This window comes from Diplotaxodon limnothrissa, linkage group LG12, assembly GCF_057381915.1.
Source record: "Diplotaxodon limnothrissa isolate DT_005_m linkage group LG12, D_limnothrissa_male_GT1.1, whole genome shotgun sequence".
Lineage (NCBI taxonomy): Eukaryota > Metazoa > Chordata > Actinopteri > Cichliformes > Cichlidae > Diplotaxodon > Diplotaxodon limnothrissa.
In genome coordinates this window covers 11,808,658-11,826,018 of record NC_140607.1, presented here as the reverse complement: position 1 = coordinate 11,826,018, position 17,361 = coordinate 11,808,658, and the positions used below count along the sequence as shown (strand labels likewise).

The window sequence follows — 17,361 nt, the reverse complement described above, 5'->3', positions numbered from 1 at the left end:
AACAAGGTCCACAACTTTAAGTACAACAATGACAACGTTTATCACAATCACCCTAACACTTTCCATTCAAAACCAAACTCTGCACCAGTGAAGCCCTTTATGAAAAAAAAATATTTGAAAGTGCAAAACTTAAAACAAGAACTGGAAAAGACCAAAACTTCCTACCTGGAAATCGTAGCAAAGAAAAGCCAGGAGAACTCAATTTAAAAAACAGACTCCAACAAACAAACAAAGAGAAAATGGTACTGCATGGTTCTGCAAGAGACAGGGAAAACAAAAAAACAAAAAGAGTCCAATGTTACTGTAACAAACCCACAGCAGACCCCGGTGCACGTTCATGCTTTGCAGCATACTTTATTAATACTTTGACTGTTGCTGTACATCCACACCCAGAGCTGCAGCTCTCCCGCTGCCAGCTCAACATAACACACAACCAACAACCCCAAACACAGGACCCAGTACAATATTTAAGTCGGCGAGGCCTGATTGCGGATGCCATGCAGGGAAGGCGGACGCACCAGAGGGTCAGGCAAGTCCTGAGGAGTCAGCTGAATGGTAAGAACTAGAGATGGCACGATACCACTTTTTTTTGTCCAATACCGATATCATAAATTTGAATATCTGCCGAAACCGATATGACTCCCGTATTTTTTAATCAATAAAACTGTTTTTTAATATCTTGCTGCATTTTGTATAAGTTCATACTCAAGTTTTAAAAAACAAAACACTAAAGCTATTCTCTTATACCTGTATGCAAAAAATACACTGCACCCAAACTATTTCATAGTTCAGCAATACTGATCAATTTAATAAACCTACACCATCCTCCCTATTCTGGTATTTTAAAGAGTACTAAGTAGAAATATTAAACAGCCTAACTAATAGGGTTGCCCACTCCCAGCAAAAAAAATAGGGAACCACCCTCCGCCTTGTGATGCTTAATTGACGTAATTTTAAACTTTAATGCACGTGTAAAAAAAAATGCATGGAAATTAATTTTATTTCTACAATAATTAAATAGATTCAACATATTTCTTCAAATGAATTGCAGACTGCACAGATGATACCTTCCCAAAGGAAAAAGTTCTATAGCTTACTAGGGTATATATTAGACTTAATAGTTACTATATACAGTATGGACCATACATTTTTTCATCAGATTAAAACTTTGGGTGTAAGATTCGGATATTTATTAATTAAAAGCTAGACATTTTAAATGAGAATAAGAAAGAAAAATATTTCTTTGTATCCCCCTTTTCCCTGTTAATGCCCTATCGGCCCCCCTAGCAAAACTTTGCTAGACCCGCCCCTGCACAGTTACCAGCCATCAGCTACGTAGAAAAGGATCCTGGTGTACAAAGTAATATTAAATAAATTCTAACAAAAGCTTATTAATTTTAAACGTGCTGCTGTTGTTCAGCTGCTGCCTTCTTCTCTCTGGTGCAAAGTGGGCCAAAAACAAACAAGTCTCGTCAGTCCTGATTTCTCCCAGCTGTGCCCTCCTTCTGTGTCTCATTCCCTCGTTATCCCTCTGTGTATTTAGGCTCTGTGTTTCTCTTTGTCAGTGTCGTAGTCTCCCTCATAGCTGTGTGTGATTCTCCCTGTGGTTCCTGGTATACTTTATGTTTAGCTTTCCCAGTTTAGTTTAGTACTGTTTTTGTGTTTCGCTTTATGCCAGCATTAAAGCTGTGTTTTGAGGTTACGTTTTGTCTCCGTGAGTTTGCGTTTGGGTACTCTCCTGCCTGCCACACAGCCGAAACATGACACCGATATGTAATATTGGATGGGTCCATCCCTAGTAAGAACAAGATCTGGGCTATAAACACCTACGCCCTGCCATGATCAGGAACTGTGCTGGGATAATAAGCTGGCCAAAGGAGGAGACAGAAGCCACTGACGTCGAGACCAGGAAGTTCCTGACCATGCATGGAGGGTTTCAACCCAAGTCCAACACCCTGAGGCTGTATGCTAAGCGTAAGGCAGGAGGCCAGGGACTAGTGATCGTCAGTACCACAGTCCAGGATGAGGCAACGAACATCCATAAATACATCAGTAAGATGGCCCCAACCAACCGCTCAGTGAATACCTCAGGCAGCAGAAACCCGAGGAAGAGGAGGAGCCATCATGGAAAGGCAAGCTCATTGCTATATGCTTACTTACTCTGGATGGCAATACTTTGGCCTCTACTAACACTGTGAAAAGTGAAATGGTTTCTTGCATTTGTGAAATATCTCAAAAAATTTGAAACATCATGTCTCAGATGCAGCGAGGGTACTGTAGAAAGAGAGAACATATTTCTACCATATATAGCCTACTTCTGCTACAGACAGTTTTTCTTTTCCACTGTCACCAAGTGCTTGCTTAAAGGGTGTTGTCTAATTTTTGGGGTTGCCTCTGTGTTATTGTTGGCTTTTATCTTACAAGGTAAAGCACCTTGAGGTGACTCTATAAATAAAAATGAATTGAACTGAATTACCTGAAGTATACCTACAAAATGTATATCTGCATACATACTGTAGCAGCATTTCATGGACAGTCTGGTCTGTTTTTATGCATATGCAAATTTTTATTTTATATGTCCTCTTTTTACCAGAGAAGAAAATATTTGTTCTGCATGAGTTAAGAAGTTTAATATAGACTCTGTGTAATGCACAGAGAGACAGATATATAGAGACACATATAAAACCACAAAAATTAGATTTAGACATACCTGCACACACATATACAAACACACACACATAACCTCAGGAAGGTATGCAGACAGCCACTGCAATGCAGAATAGAGCTTCCCCCTCCACTGTGTGGGAGACACCAATCAACGCTGAATTGGGGTGGACTCACTCTGTTATTTCAGTAGTCTGTCTTTCTCTCTGTGTCTTTATAAGTCTCTCTGTCTACCTCCACCTTCTCTTTTTTGACCTCCCCTTCTCTGTTTCTTCTCCTGCATATCTCATTTTCCACTTAGCTTGTTTTTACAGAGATGAAGAAACTGAGGGGCAGAAGAGACAAATAAGTATTGTAACAAAAAATCAAAAAAGACGATACAAAGAAATGTTGCTATATTAAGAATAACATCTGTTTAGATTTATTACATTTACTTGATAGACTGTAATATAATAAATGACATTCCCTGACTCTTGGTTTTCTTTCATAGCCTATGGGCATATTTCTATACGAAGTACTTGGGTCAGACTTTCCTCAGAAGTCCAAAGCATAGTTTTCTCCTGAATACCATACCTCAGTGTCCCTCCTCTCCATTTAGTGTCAGCAGTCAGCGATTCCTCACTAATCATTAATATCAATAAACAAGACCACAACATAGATCCCAAAACTCCACATGAGGACAAAACAAGAAATAGTTGTTTTATGTTGTCTCCAGGTTGTGATAACTTAATTAAGTAATATATCTGCTTTAGCATGTAAGCTGTCTTTCTTCTGGATAACATTAGTTAAAGTTAGTCCATTGACATTTGACCACTAACTTGTGAGTGGTTGCTGGAGATTGATAGTACTTGCTGGGGAAATAATTTCTGAAAATTACAGGTGACTGTGGCAATCTGCTCATGCTCATCCCAGATGAATGTGCCTGATCCCATCTGCCGGTGGATCACTGACTTCCTGACGGACAGGAAGCAGCATGTGAGGCTGGGAAAGAATGTCTCGGACTCTCGGACCATCAGCACCGGCTCCCCTCCGGGAGAAAGAACACAGCATTCTTTCTCCTCTGCTCTTCTCCCTGTACACCAACTGCTGCACCTCCACCCACCAGTCTGTCAAGCTAATCAAGTTTGCAGATGACACCACCGTTATTGGGCTCATCTCGGACGGGGACGAGTCTGCCTACAGGAGGGAGGTTGAACGTCTGGTGTCCTGGTGCAGCCACAACAACCTGGTGCTGAATGCCCAGAAGACAGTGGAGATTACTGTGGACTTCAGGAAGCACACAGCCCCACTCCCCCCCATCATCCTGACTGACACCCCCATCACCTCTGTGGACTCATTCCGCTTCCTGGGTACCACCATCACTCAGGACCTGAAGTGGGAGCCCACCATCACCTCCGTCATCAAGAAAGCCCAGCAGAGGATGTACTTCCTGAGGCAGCTGAAGAAATTCAACCTGCCAACACGGACGATGATGCAATTCTACACCGCAATCATCGAGTCCATCCTCACCTCCTCCATCACCGTGTGGTACGCTGGAGCCACTATCAGGGACAAACAGAGACTGCAGCGTGTTGTGCGCTCTGCTGAGAAGGTGATTGGCTGTAGACTCCCATCTCTGCAGGACCTGTACACCTCCAGGACACTGCGGCGTGCAGCTCGGATCTCAGCTGACCCTTCTCACCCTGGATACAGTCTGTTTGACCTGCTCCCCTCAGGCAGGAGGCTCCGGTCCATTTGCACCAGAACCTCTCGCCATAAGAACAGTTTCTTCCCCTCTGCTGTTGGACACATGAACAATAAACGTACGACTGTCCCCGCCACTAACTCATGACCCTACGCTGTGTTCACTGCATCATTCCATGTTTTGGCACTGATCACCACCTGCACTCATGTATATATCTTTCTACGTAGCACTTTTAATTCTTATTCTTACTTTTATTTTTTCATGTCTATTTAAGCGCAATTTATGACAGCATGTTTGCACTGAAGCACCGCAGCAATTTCCTAATGTTGTAAACCTGCTCAACATTTGGCAATAAAACCCATTCTGATTCTGATTCTAAAGCAATCACTCCCAAGTTTATTGTTATGGCACTTTCAACTGATTTTACCCAACAACAGCCAGGAACGTCCAGAAATCACTTCCAATCAGTTGTGAAATAGACATTTTCCTGTATCCCCTGGTATCACGTCAAGTGTGGCAGACAACTCTTGAGTGATGCACTTTCAAGGTACTCACTTATGTATAATGTCATACAATACTAATTTTAGTCATCAGCAGTGTTGGTCAAGTTACTTGAAAAAAGTAATCAGTAACTAATTACTGATTACTTCTCCAAAAAAAGTAATCCCGTTACTTTACTGATTACTTATTTTCAAAAATAATTAATTACTTAGTTACTTAGTTACTTTTTAAAAACACGATTTACAACCTGAATAGGTGATAAAGCGATAGATCTTTCAGCCCAGTTCTACTTTTTCTGCATACTCGATCATACAAAATGTAATCAAATGGAAAAGTCCCTTTTTAAAACTTGCTTTATTCGTTTAATCTTTTAACTTTATGCATCAAGCAAAAAATTTGATTATATGCAACATTCTCTGACTGGAAGAAATTTGTTTAATATTTAAACCTATTTTCTGCACATTCCAGCACATAAAATGTTTTTTTTGTGTGTGTTTACACTCACTCTTTCAAATAGATGCAAGTAAAACACAGCAGAAAATAAATAAAGTCAAAGACTAGCGGTCCTGTTGCTCTAGAATAGAATAGCCTTTATTGTCATTGTACAGAGTACAACGAAATTGGAGTGCCACTCCCTTGGTGCAAGTTTCAATAATAAATATAAATGTAAAATATAAAAAGTACAAAAAAACAATCGTAAGTACTCAAACAATAGTATGTACAATATATACAGGATAGCAGCATTAATATAATGACAGTATGAATAGCAGCATAATATAATGACAGTGACGGTATGGAATAGTTTCAATTGTTTTTGTGCTTATTTACTACGGTGATTTTCACCAGTAAAGCAGGAGTAGGGTAGGCGGAGGTTTACCCTGGTGCAGGTGTGCCGCAGTGGTCAGTGGAAGAATCCGTGAGTTTCTCTGTGAATTTCCCATTATGTCTTAGCGCACTCGGTGCTTGCTTGGAAGTTTAGGGGTATATTTTCGCTGTAAAAAGAAGTTTTCTTCCCACGCACAATGGACACTAATGTTTTTTTGTCACTTTTTATGGAATCAAACTCAAAATAAGGTCAGTACTTCTACACTTTAAACGCTGCATATATTATCACATTGTTGATCTGCACACAGCTGTTATTACGAACGTCGCACTTGCTTACGTCACTGTCATGAGACATTCTCGCAAAAAAATCACAGGCCCTTTCTCAATTCTCAAGTACGCGAGTACGTACTCGCGTTCTCGGCGAGAACGCACGGGAGTACGGACTTGCCTAGAACGCGAGTATGGACTCATGTACTTGATGATGTCACAGGCAATGTTCCCTCTAATTTTTCACGTGTCTGAGCGAAACACACAAACTCCCTGAGCGGTCCCTTGGACCACTGTGAGCGAGAGCAGACGTGTGCACTGTGGTCATGCCAGCATCGAATCCATCCAAGTTACATGGTTTATTAAAATAATCAAATTACAGCATTTACATTTATGTTAGAATACTTTTAATTAACTGCTTTGGCCCACTTACAATGAAAATTTAAAAAAAAAAAATCTAGTCCTGTGTAGTATGTTAACACCATTGGAAGTAAAAAATAACTTGAACTCCAATTTCGAAAACACAACTTACTACTTTTTTTTTCCTTTTTTTTCTTTTTTATAAAGCTCTGACTTGTATTATGAGTCTGTGGTCTGGGAGAGAGTCTGTGAATCTGTCTGCAAAGTATAGTATATAATGACCAATGCTGGGCAGTTAATTATATAGTTACTTCTTCAAAAAAGTAACTCAGTTTGGCAAACAACAAAGTTTTTTACAGCTATTTTTTTTTAACGCAGGCAAGGCGTTTTTAAATAAACATTTCAAACTATTTCGAGAACAATCAGCTGTTCTGCATCAAATTTGATGCCACACAAATTATTTGTGCCACTCCAAAAATAATTTCTGTCCACTATGAGATAAAGGAGAACAACAGCCTGATACCTGCAGGCCTGACAACAGGAGATGTATCACTGCTGTAACACCTGTAACATTCAGCAGTCGCCTCATTGTTCTGACACACACAACAAAACTATTGACTACACTACACACTAACTACACAATATTTGCGCTAAACGTCTCAAATCTCTCACATCTCAAAACACCACCTCACTCCTAAAACTTCCCCCCGTTTCTTAACAACTAGATGCCACATTGCCATATCATTTTTTGATTGGTCGACATGGTACTTTTTTGGACCAATAGGAAAGGGAGAGGGGGGTGGAGTTTGTTTTTGCTCACAGGCTTTGAAGCCTTTTTTCTTATAAAACGCCGTTTTTACCGTTTCTTCCCGCAGTAAATATAAACAACGACAGTATTCAGGAAGGAAACCAAACATTGCAGATATTTTTATCATAACTCTGGTTTTACGTGGCCTATAAACACAATTTAAAAACTGGTATAAAGTCCATACTTTTTCCGTCAGTTGTTCTGTCTGTCCTGCTCACATCTCCAATGGTTGTACACGTTGTCATTAACGTGGCTTCAGTCCACATCAGCCACGCCGCTTTGCTAGCTAAAACACCGGTGTCGACACGTAAGGACGCTGTCATAGCCTGTCAATGCCGTTGATTCGCTGCGTATATACGCATCGGCTAAACTATGGGATAAGGTGGCATCGTTCTAATCCCATACGGGAGCAGCCAGTCACTTACTGACTAACATTACAAAACAGAATTGTTAAAGTTTTAATTTTAATTTCAATTCAGGTTAGATTTTTTTTTTGTGCGCAATGCAGATTTTCTGTGCGCAGAGACCGTGCCAGCAATGCGGAATTGCGCACGTGCGCAGCTTAGAGGGAACATTGGTCACAGGTCCGGAGTTTTTACTGCGGTCCCCTCTTAATTTAACCCTTGAGCTCCCCTAGGGAAAAATGGGACCCGCTTGGGTACTTTTGGATTTTTGATTCTCAATATATCAGTCATTTTAAAGACTAGTTGCATGAAACTTGGCCAGGATGTGTGTTTTAGGATTATTTTTTAAATTCAATGATCCCCTCTATGGTGTGGTGTATAGTAAAGGAGATTCACATATGTACCCCCTGCAGTCACCCTTGTACCCGCTTGGGCCCCATTGACTCCCATTATAATCACATATTTTCGATATACTGTAATCCTGACATGTGATAATTTTTTTCTCGTGAATACCTAATGGATCTAAGCCTCTGCCTTCAAAATAAAGGAAAAATATGTTTTGGATCCAATGAGCACAATATTAGGTACAGCACCACCATAGACATTTTCAGTGGTTTTGAATGCAGGACATGGTTATCTTATTATGCAAAATACATGACAATAAAACAGCTGACCACCATAAAATAGTCTTGATGTAGTGGAACTGATATAAGAGAGTGGTGTGAATGTGATTGAGAATATATTTATACTGTGTGTGTGTGTCGGTCGCAAACAAAACAGCCCGTAGAGCCGCCTCCTTGAAGTGAACAACGGCAGCCTGCTTCGTTTTTTTTCTCTTTTCTTTGAACCTCTGTCAATGTTATTTTTCTGACTTGGCTGAGGGCAAAAACAAGGCTCATTGTGCAGAGAAGGGAGGGGTGTGAAAGCAGCCACTTCTTTGTTGAGCCAGAGGGGGGGAGGGGTGTGAAAACAGCCACCTGCTTGCTGAGCAGAGGGGGAGGGGCAGTCGTTACTCTCCCAGGCAAGTCAGCAGAGCGGAGGGAGAGAGACAGAGAGAGATCCTTTTCTATCTTCTTGGATTCAAGTGCACATTTGAAGTCTGTGGGAATAGTTTGCAGCCTTGTCTTACTAGTCATTTCTGCACAGACGCCACGAAATGCACAGATGCGTGCACGCACAACACGAAGCGCACGGTCAATTTAGGGGAGCTTGGAAGCAGTGATCATCCTGCAAACAGCGCATTATTATCGTAACGGCTGCAAAAGTTAGGATATGTCCTGTCTGCAACATCCATCCATCTAGAGGTTCGTGCTATAAAATGTAAATTACATCTTTGTTTAGTTTGTTGTTGAGTTTGCTAAGGTCAGTTCAGTTTCCCAGTGGCACAGGAATGGAACAGGAGGGAGAGACAGAAAAAGATAATCGTCTATCCAATAAGATAGAGGATGATCATTTTTTAATTCAGGTGCACCTTTGAAGTCTGTGGGAATAGTTTGCAGCCTTGTCTTACTAGTCATTTCTGCACAGTCGCCACGAAATGCACAGATGCGCGCACCACAACACGAAGCGCACGGTCAATTTAGGGGAGCTTGGAAGCAGTGATCATCCTGCAAACAGCGCATTATTATCGTAACGGCTGCAAAAGTTAGGATATGTCCTGTCTGCAACATCCATCCATCTAGAGGTTCGTGCTATAAAATGTAAATTACATCTTTGTTCAGTTTGTTGTTGAGTTTGCTAAGGTCAGTTCAGTTTCCCAGTGTCACAGGAATGGAACAGGAGGGAGAGACAGAAAATGATCATCGTCTATCCAATAAGATAGAGGATGATCATTTTTTAATTCAGGTGCACCTTTGAAGTCTGTGAGAATAGTTTGCAGACTTGTCTTACTAGTCATTTCTGCACAGATGCCACGAAATGAACAGATGCGCGCATGCACAACACAAAGCGCACGGTCAATTTAGGGGAGGCTTTTGCTGAGAAAGCGCAGCGTTCCAAAAAGCTGAAGCAGTGCTCATTGTGCAAACAGCACATTATTATCGTAACTGCTGCAAAGATATATATAAGATATGTCCTGTCTGCAAAATCTAACCATCTTATGGTTCATGCTATGTATGATAATGTAAATTACATCTTTGTTTAGTTTGTTGTTGAGTTTGTTCAGGTCAGTTCAGTTTGTTTTTTTGCAATAAAGTGTTATTGTTCCAAAAATAATAATGCATTCAAATCAATGTTGTTATGAATTATTTACCTATTCAAGGCTGTAATAACCTCATGCCAAATACTTCCATTTGCAAGTCATTTTTTGAAAATATTGCATATTATGGGTTTCCCCCCCAAAAAACAGGGTTTTTTTTATGACAATAAAGCCATAAAAACCTAAAAAATATTTAAAAAATAATGAAAAACTTTATATCTGTGGTTAGGTCTGAAGTTGTTTAAAAGATCTGATGTGAAAAAAATCAGAAAAAAAATTCATATATGATATTGCTATATCACCTTTTGTCAGGGGACCCGTGTGGGTACGAAGGGGAACTAATGGGTGTAAATTTTAAAAACTCTTATTACTCCAAAAATAATAATGCATTCAAATCAATGTTGTTATGAATTATTTACCTATTCAAGGCTGTAATAACTTCATGCCAAATGCTTCCATTTGCAAGTCATTTTTTGAAAATATTGCATATTATGGGTTTTCCCCCCCAAAAAAACAGGGTTTTTTATGACAATAAAGCCATAAAAACCTAAAAAATATTTAAAAAATAATGAAAAACTTTATATCTGTGGTTAGGTCTGAAGTTGTTTAAAAGATCTGATGTGAAAAAAATCAGAAAAAAAATTCATATATGATATTGCTATATCACCTTTTGTCAGGGGACCCGTGTGGGTACGAAGGGGCACAGATGGGTGTAAATTTGAAAAACTCTTATTACTCCAAAAATAATAATGCATTCAAATCAATGTTGTTATGAATTATTTACCTATTCAAGGCTGTAATAACTTCATGCCAAATACTTCCATTTGCAAGTCATTTTTTGAAAATATTGCATATTATGGGTTTTTCCCCCCAAAAAACAGGGTTTTTTATGACAATAAAGCCATAAAAACCTAAAAAATATTTAAAAAATAATGAAAAACTTTATATCTGTGGTTAGGTCTGAAGTTGTTTAAAAGATCTGATGTGAAAAAAATCAGAAAAAAAATTCATATATGATATTGCTATATCACCTTTTGTCAGGGGACCCGTGTGGGTACGAAGGGGCACAGATGGGTGTAAATTTGAAAAACTCTTATTACTCCAAAAATAATAATGCATTCAAATCAATGTTGTTATGAATTATTTACCTATTCAAGGCTGTAATAACTTCATGCCAAATACTTCCATTTGCAAGTCATTTTTTGAAAATATTGCATATTATGGGTTTTCCCCCCCCAAAAAACAGGGTTTTTTATGACAATAAGGCCATAAAAACCTAAAAAATATTTAAAAAATAATGAAAAACTTTATATCTGTGGTTAGGTCTGAAGTTGTTTAAAAGATCTGATGTGAAAAAAATCAGAAAAAAAATTCATATATGATATTGCTATATCACCTTTTGTCAGGGGACCCGTGTGGGTACGAAGGGGCACAGATGGGTGTAAATTTGAAAAACTCTTATTACTCCAAAAATAATAATGCATTCAAATCAATGTTGTTATGAATTATTTACCTATTCAAGGCTGTAATAACTTCATGCCAAATACTTCCATTTGCAAGTCATTTTTTGAAAATATTGCATATTATGGGTTTTTCCCCCCCAAAAAACAGGGTTTTTTATGACAATAAAGCCATAAAAACCTAAAAAATATTTAAAAAATAATGAAAAACTTTATATCTGTGGTTAGGTCTGAAGTTGTTTAAAAGATCTGATGTGAAAAAAATCAGAAAAAAAATTCATATATGATATTGCTATATCACCTTTTGTCAGGGGACCCGTGTGGGTACGAAGGGGCACAGATGGGTATAAATTTTGAGGGATGCTCAAGGGTTAACTGTGAGTAATATGTAATGAAGCTTAACTTTAATCACAGCCAAACCGGTTTACTCAGGAACAAATAAAACACTGAAATAAACCAAACATTAACATTTAGAAGTGATCTAAGTGACTTATATATCATGTTTAACCTCAGTAGTGAAATCTCTATTAATAAAAATAGTGTACATGTACATACATGTACATACCTTAATAAAAACAAGCAGGTGAGATGTTAGAACGCTTTTATTTTTGTTTTAGTGGACACTCAATACAATAGACAGCTACTGGGGTTTGGGGTTTGTTTAACCTGAGTAGCGAAAGACCGCGGGGGGGTTGAAAACGATGTGCCGGGAGTCCAGCTGTAATAATCCTCCACCTCGCTGTCTGCTGTGGAGCTGGCGGGTCACAGACGTCTGCGAAAACGTCGGAGCGCGTTTCGAAATATATGATATCTCGATAAATCGAGCAGATATTTGAAGTTTACACAGCTACATTCTCGCTTGAAAATAACTAATAATTTTGTGACCCAGAAGGAGTAATATTTAAAAGTTTTTAGCCCCGCTCGTCCGCCATTGCCGCGTTTGAGTTTTGGACAAAATGCATTCTGGGATATTAAGCTGTACCAAGTCCCCACAAGTCAACACCGATGCATGCTCGATAAAACGGGCGGAGCGAGAACACATCCGGGACTTTTTCGCGTTCTCGACTTGATGCGTACTTCGAATTTCAACAGTACTTGGTCTCCGACTGATGCCGTATCACGAGTACACGAGAACGCAAGTACGCATAAGTACGCATATTGAGAAAGGCCCACGGTTTTAGTAACGCAGTAACGCAGCATTCCTATAGGAAAGTAATGGTAATCTAATTACCGTTTTTGCAATAGTAATCCCCTACTTTACTTGTTACTTGAAAAAAGTAATCGGATTACAGTAACGCGTTACTGCCCATCTCTGGTCATCAGTAATGTAATTGCTAAATATGTTGTTACATATAATAATAGCCAGCATGCCAGCAGTTAGCCTAGTGAATGTAACAAAGATAGATGACATATATCTGGCATTGGTTGCTTAATTTGGTTGAATCAAACATGTTTATATGTGTAAATCCTGTAATAACAAGTGCCTTATAATGCCTATTAAAAGCATACCTGGTAATACATGATTCACAATAATATGTTTTTTTGCAACATGTAACATATAAATGTGTTTAATTTAAAAGCAGTTTTGGCCATCTGCAGGACAGACATTCCCATTTTTGTCATCCAAGAATTTGAATTATTTTATGTTTACATGATTTGATTAAAACTACATCATAAATCATGACATTTTTTCTCATGCTGATGCACTTAATTGTTATATTGTCATTTGGCATCATTGGTAGGCACTTATGAGTCTCATTCTGTCCTACCTGAAAGTCAGAGGATTGCTCAAAAACAGTGAAGAAAAACTAGTATGTAGAAAATAATTTATTTTGAAATATTTATACTATTCCATCAAAATATAACAATAAATTTTAAGTTGTGATTGTTGATTAATATACAATATTCAAAGACAAAAAACTAAATGAACAATTGCAGCATTCTTTGACTAAACTTAAAAATGTCAAGAATGTTGGTAAAGTTTTTTTTACACTTGCTGTTAAAGACTTATCCTTGACTATGTACCTTATATTTGCATACCAGTGGCATTTGGTGACTTAAAAAACGATGTTAAGTATATAACAATATAAATGAGAACAGTTTAAAAGTTACTATTATTTTAATTAAAATAAAAATTAATTAATTTAAATTAATGTAGCAAGAGAACTTAATTGAATAAAATTCTTCAATTAAATGTTATTTATATAGCACACAACAACAGTTGCCTCACCTCAGTGCGCTTTATAATGAAAGTGTCTACAATAATAAAGAGAAAACCCCAACAACCATTAGTAGAGCACTATGAGGAAAAAGTCTCTTTAGCAGGAAGAAACCTCCAGCAGAACCAGGCTCAGGAAGGGGCAGCCATCTGCTGCAACAAGTTGGGGATAAGTCTATGAAGACATGACAAAGACATGCTGTGGAACTCAGCCAGAGATTAATAATAACTAATAATTAAATGCAGAGAATTGTATAAACACACAGTGGTGTTTTTGTGTAGCTTAATCTGCGTAGCAATTTAATACAAAACTTATTAATAACGTTTTATTTTGTAGTGTAATCTCCACATGCTTCCAAGCACACTCTCTGTGTATTCACTGCCTAATTTATAGTTACAGCAGAAGGTAACATAGGCCCACTAGCTGTCCCCTGGCAGACTGTGCCATGCAGCCAGAGAAAAGGGTGGTTGGGTGATGGTAAGGACGAAGTATAGTCTTAAACAGAAGCCCCTGGTCCACGACAAAGCTGTTCATGTGTCTAACTGCTTTCCCCCACTCGGCAACACAGCCGCCGAGGATCAAACTCTGGTAATTAGTGATTCTGTTCTGAGACATGAGAAGCAAGAGACACCAGTAACCATAGTCAGTTGTCTTCCAGGGGCCAGAGCAGGCGACATTGAGGGAAACTGCTGGCTAAGGCTAAATGTAAATTCAATAAAATTAATCACATTGGCAGTTATGACACCCGTTTACAATTGGAGGTCACTAAAATTAATATTGAATTAATATTTGCCAAAGCAATTTTGGACTCTGCGGTTTTCTCTTGTATGTGAGGAGCATGATTTTGAATTAAATTCTGGATTTAACAGGGAACCAATGAAGGGAAGCCAATATAGGAGAAATACACTCTCTTTCTAGTCCCTGTCAGTACTCGACAAGACCGCAATGATGCATTGAGTATTTCTTCTTCAGTCACCTTTCTCACTTAATAGACCTATCTGCATTGAATCACACTTGGTTATTAATCTCTGGCTGTCTTCCACAGCATGTTTTGTATCCGTATTCCTTCTCTCTCTCCAACCAGTCATGGCAGATGGCCCTGCACCTCCCCGAGTATGGTTTTGCTGGAGTTTTCTTCCTGTTAAAAGGGAATTTCTCCTCCCCACTGTCACCAAAGTGATTGCTCATAGGGGATCATATGAGCATATGGGATTTTTTCTGTGTGTATTATTGTATGGTCTACCTTACAATATAAAGTGCATTGAGGTGACTCTTGTTGTGATTTGGCGCTGTATAAATAAAATTGAATTGAATTGAAGTCTAACTATAGTTAGACTACTTTACCAATTTGAAATTGTTGGTTAAACCTGCACTTATTCAATTTGCCTGTTATATTCAAAAGGACATAACACGAGTTCCACTGCCTATGATTAAAATTTTCATATTAATGTGGTAAATAGGTGATTAAAAGTTTCTTACATCACACATTGTCTAAGGAGCTTAGAAAGAAAAGCGTCTGGACTTCTTTAAGTTCAAGCAACCTAAAGAAGTCCAGATGCTTTTCTTTCCAAGCTCCTTAGACTACAATGACCTGGATGAATGAGAACCTTTACAGACTTACATCACACATCTTGGTCAGTGTATAACTAGGCAGTTTAAATCTATATCATCATTTACTAGTAGACTTACATAATTAACATTAATTATATATCTGAAAAACAAGATGTTTAACTTTTACTTTTAAAAATACATTTAGTGGAATACACCGTGAGTGACCTTTTAGATGCACCACTGCATGTGGCAAGTATATAAGGGAAAGAAAGGCGTTTGGCTGCTGTCAGTCTGGCGCAAAGCTTACAGGACAAATTTAAAGATAGTGACAAAGTCAGCTAGCAGTTTGTTTTTATGCAGGCAGATTTAGTTTCAGCTTGGATTTAATTTAGTTGTTCTGCCACTGTGGAAAACAAAGCAGTGGTGGATGGGAGCACTTTTCTTCACATTTAAGCTTTTTGGACCCATATCTGCAAGGGCTTAAGGGGAGGGGACATGAGGGCAACAGCACAAGCCATATGTAGCACTGGTGGTGAAATACTGGTAGTGGGCATGTAAGGCCTGTTAGCACTACTTCTTGCCTTCTTTGTATGTAGTATAGGCAGTATAGTTACCTTTAACAACAATACCAGAACAGAAGGGAAATATGGGCCAGATCAGACAGATTCTAGATTCGTAGGAGCCAAGGTTGTCTGACAAGAACGCTCTAAAAGTCCTGCCTCCACACCATTTATCCACATATTAATTAAACTTATGTTTTGTTTACATGCTTTGTATCAGTATTTATTATATTTAATTGCTTTTTATCAATATTTATTCCCATTGTGAAATGAGTATTTTAATCAAAAGTATATCAATATTTATGCTTTTAATCCCGTTTTTAACACTGGGTTACACATACATAAGCTGAGTCTCCAAAGAACAACTGTGTGTTAAATACATTTATTTTACAATTTTACAAACAGCTAATTACAACTACCTACCTACTACAACTCCACTCTTCCAGGAAAGAAAAGAAAACACTAAACTGTAGAGTGAATTAAAAAAACAGACATGGTGCAGCAGTTCTCTGAACTCTGACGAAATTAAGGACGTTAGTCTGAGGAGGTGCGTTGACAGCCAATAATTGCTCTTTCAACACTTTGAGGGGCCTTCGCACATTATGTGCAAACACTAAATACTACACACTAAAATCGTGATATTCCTGCTTCGCCTTGCAATCAGCACACACCAGGAAAGGCAGACCTTCATCCCAGTCTCTCTCAGAGTCAAGGCAGTTTTATGCAACCTCTCTAGTGCACCTTGTGGTTGGGGATGCTATGGGCTAGAGAGGACATGCACACTACATAAAGATTGGATGCCTGCCTGAACACTTTTGATTGAAAATTTCCCTACGTTACCTCTTTGCTGCCTCCTGTGTGTCTCGATGAGAAGGTGTAGGTCTACCAGTGAGGATAATCTTTATTGATGTTTTCTTATCAGTTATTTTGTTAAGATAAATAAAATCCACTTGCTCTAGAGCTACTTAGATTTACACACTGTCATAAATGCATTTTACAGTTCACAGACAGCAGTTTTTAGTTCCAGATGTGAGTGAAACAGTTTCGAGTCATGCTATCATCAGTGTCTTTTTGCTTTTTTCCATGACATTAAGAATTCTCTCCTTTTCCTTCTTTCTCCTTCATATGCTTCTCTTTTCTTTTAATGTGAGTATGCTGACTGTACAAATAATGAATTGACAGCCACCCTACTTGACAGGTAGCACAGTGGCCCAGAGCCCTGTACCCTGTTTCTTGTCATTAGTTTGACCTTTAGCACCCACTAAAAACATTGCTGCAAACCAAATGTACCCACTCCCCACTGGTACTCCTCACAGCAGGAGTCTGCAAGAAAGAACAAAATGCCATACCTCAAAAACTACTCAGGTGCTTCAGGAACACCACAAAGGTATTTACTTGACCTCCAGTCTCCCTAGAATCCAATAAGACCTTAGTCCAACAAACTCAAATAATCCACTGCCATTGTTGCAAATAAATCTTTTATCTTGAAACAGGACAACGGAAAACTAACATTTACTGTGTAAGAGGTTTTCCAGCTGCTTGTGGTCAAAGAATTTGGCAATAATTTCTTGCTATCATCAGTCACCAGCAGTATTTCAGTATTTAAGGACTGGCTGGAAACTTCAGTTCCGTGTAAAATTTAAAGTGGGTTTTTTAAAACCCCATCATTGTGGTATGCTACTATCATCAGCTATACTATCACAAATACAAACAAATATATTGTTCACAGTGCAGGGTATTTAATGGAACCCATTCTATCTGAAAGCACGAGTATGTCCAATGTGCATGTTATTTTTAGCTTATCTTTTTTCTGTCTTGGCCCATGAGGAGAAGATGAAGTCACTGGTTTTAAATTGCAAAT

At 38.6% G+C, this 17,361-nt stretch overlaps 1 protein-coding gene across 1 annotated transcript in view; it reads left to right on the top strand.

Annotated features, from left to right (window-relative positions):
* LOC146620904 (voltage-dependent N-type calcium channel subunit alpha-1B-like) overlaps window positions 1–17,361 on the top strand; it is a 149,221-nt gene that overhangs the window by 81,591 nt on the left and 50,269 nt on the right. The gene's annotated exons all lie outside the window — the stretch shown is intronic.